Genomic DNA, 2,925 nt, shown 5'->3' on the forward strand with positions numbered 1-2,925 from the left:
CAAACTCGGTCCTGGAGGGCTGGTGTCCTGCAGAGTTTAGCTCCAACCCTAATTAAACACACCTGAACCAGCTAATCAAGCTCTTACTAGGCATATAAACTTCCAGTCAGGTGTGTTGAGGCAAGTTGGAGCTAAACTCTGCAGGACACCGGCCCTCCAGGACCGAGTTTGGACAGCCCTGCTTTAGACATTTTGACATACTCTGAAAAACAACATTAAATTGAAGTGAAAGCAAAAAAGAAAATGAGTGAGTGGAATCAAAGGGAAGCCAGAATGTTAGTCTACTGTGTGTGAGTGTGACAGTAGGGTTGTAGAAGTACAGTAGCCAATAACAAATATTAAATTTTTCTTAACACAAAATTTGATACAATAACAAAAACTTTTATGCTGTTATGACAGAGTTATATGACAGAGTTGTAATGCCACGTTACAGAAAAAAATATAAATAAATAAATAAATGCATTCTAAGATTAAAGAGAATAAAGTCAATGTTATAAGAACAATTTCATAATAGGCCTTTTACAAGAAAAAATTTATAAAGTTTGAAGAATAATGTTGTAACTTTGAGTTTAACGTAGTAATATTTCTAACTACAGTAAATAATTAGAACTAAAAATTATAAGTTATACATATTACATGTTAATGTGACACTATCACTGACATACCTTTATTTAGACTTTTCTCATTTAAGTAAACATTATGTATTTGTTTGTTTGTTTAAACAGTAAAGCAATACAACACAGATACAAAAAAATTATGTGGTTTCAGGTAACAGCAGTATGAAGTAATCAAATGTAAACTAAACCTTAAATTGGTGGCATGTCTTTATTTTACAATTATTAGATACGTGCATTAATACTGTCTGAATTTGACTGAGAATCTGTATGTATTAAAATAATTAGTATTTTTCCTTTTAATCGATTAATCCCTGTTTCCAATGAACTAGAGACACACTATTAAAGGAATAGTTGACCCAAAAATGAAAATTTGCTGAAAAAAATTTGCTAAATTTTAGGCCATCTAAGATGTAGATGAGTTTGTTTCTTCATGGGAACAGTTTTGGAGAAATTTAGCATTACATAACTTGCTTATCAATGGATCCTCTGAGACTGTACTAGTGTAATGCTCTCTTAGCAGGCCTCCCGGCATGTACTATCAAGCATCTGCAACTGATCCAGAATGCTGCGGTAGGAGTGGTCTTCAACGAGCCGAAGAGAGCACACATCACACCTCTCTTCATCAGTTTGCACGGACTGCCGATAGCCGCTCGCATTAAATTCAAGGCACTGATGTTTGCCTACAAGACAACCACTGACTCTGCACCAAAGTACTTAAACTTGATAGTTCAGACTTATGCGCACTCCAGAAGCTTGCGTTCTGCAGAACGACGCCTCATGGTACCCTCCCAAAGAGGTACAAAATTACTCTCACAGACCTTTACCTGGACTGTTCCAAGTTGGTGGAACGACCTGCCTATCTCAATTCGAGCAGCTTTTGTCTTTGGCCATTTTCAAAAAACGTCTAAAGACACATCTTTTTTCGTCAGCACTTGACTAACTAATGCTAACACTTTCTTATTCTATTTGTCTCTTTTTCTGGAAAAAAAGAAACTGGTATGTGTACTGTGCTAGACTAACTGAGACGTGTTACAGCACTTGAATACTGTTGCCCTCCTATTGGTCAGAATTGCTTATATTTGCTCTTCTCATTTGTAAGTCGCTTTGGATAAAAGCATCTGCTAAATGATTAAATGTAAATGTAAATGTACAGTAAATGGGTGCTGTTTTTATCCAGCTGTATTTACTCAGTGCAACTTATAACATCCAAGTGAAAGATATAACACCAATATGTCAGAAATAATAAATAAATAAATAAATAAATAAAAACGTATAAACTAATAAAGAGTTGGAAGTATCACCCCCTCCTAAAAATGACTTGTAAACTCAATCAGGTTTAGCTAATCACCTTCTCAACGGCACACAAAGCCATTTGACTTTCAACTGTGGTCAGTTGTGGTCATTTTGATTAGCTCAGCAGGAAAAGAGATTTTCCTGGAGCATTTCAGTCCTTGGTAGTGCAACTGAAACAAACAACCAACTAAAATATCTCTGGGATAAAGTTGTGAACTGGCACAATGCCTTTGCGTTGTCTGCAAAACGTGAGAAGTCACACCAAGGCAAAAGGCAGTAACTTCCACATTATCAATATTTGGTTGCTGATCACCATTTACAAAATCGTTATAGTAACACCTGTATAAAATCTAGTGATTATGGGCTATCTCATATAGGCTATTGCATAATAGTAATGTGACTGTATACATTTTTTTGGTTCCACTTTATATTAAGTGGCCTTAACTACTATGTACCTACATCAAAAAATAAGTACAATGTACTTATTGTGTTCATATTGTATTGCAAAACACTTTTGCTGCTATTGAGGTGGGATATGGGTAAGGTTAGAGACAGGTTTGGTGGTCTGGGTAGGTTTAAGGGTGGGTTAAGGTGTAAGGGATGGGTCAACAGTGTAATTATAAATGTAATTACAGAAATTAATTACAGATGTAATTACATGAAGGTATTTTTAAAATATAAGTACAATGTAAAAACATGTATGTACACAATAAGTGCATTTTACTAAATTATTAATTTAAATGTAAGTGCATAGTAGTTAAGGCCACTTAATATAAAGTGGGACCATTTTTTTTTTTTTTTACCGTAACAAGCAGACTAAAAGTTAATGTGAGTGGATACCGTGGATACCAATTTATTTGCTATGCTCAATAACGTAAAATAATGCTAGACATAGCATATTGCTTTTATATTGACTTGTATTAAATAGCCTAAACTAAAAGAACAACTTGTGGATTGATGTGAACGCCAGCAAGCAGGAATAGGCCTAATGCCCAGAATGCTGGTGGATTAAATG

General features: G+C 34.9%; 1 long non-coding RNA gene across 1 annotated transcript; it reads left to right on the forward strand.

Annotated features, from left to right (window-relative positions):
- The first annotated feature begins 294 nt into the window (after positions 1-294).
- LOC107706954 (uncharacterized) lies at positions 295-2,760 on the forward strand. The gene is made up of 3 exons (XR_001636203.1): positions 295-307; positions 878-886; positions 2,689-2,760. It is a non-coding gene; the product is annotated as an uncharacterized LOC107706954 (long non-coding RNA).
- Positions 2,761-2,925: the final 165 nt, after the last annotated feature.

The sequence above is a fragment of the Sinocyclocheilus rhinocerous genome, unplaced genomic scaffold (assembly GCF_001515625.1).
Source record: "Sinocyclocheilus rhinocerous isolate Xijiao unplaced genomic scaffold, SAMN03320098_v1.1 scaffold1527, whole genome shotgun sequence".
NCBI lineage: Eukaryota > Metazoa > Chordata > Actinopteri > Cypriniformes > Cyprinidae > Sinocyclocheilus > Sinocyclocheilus rhinocerous.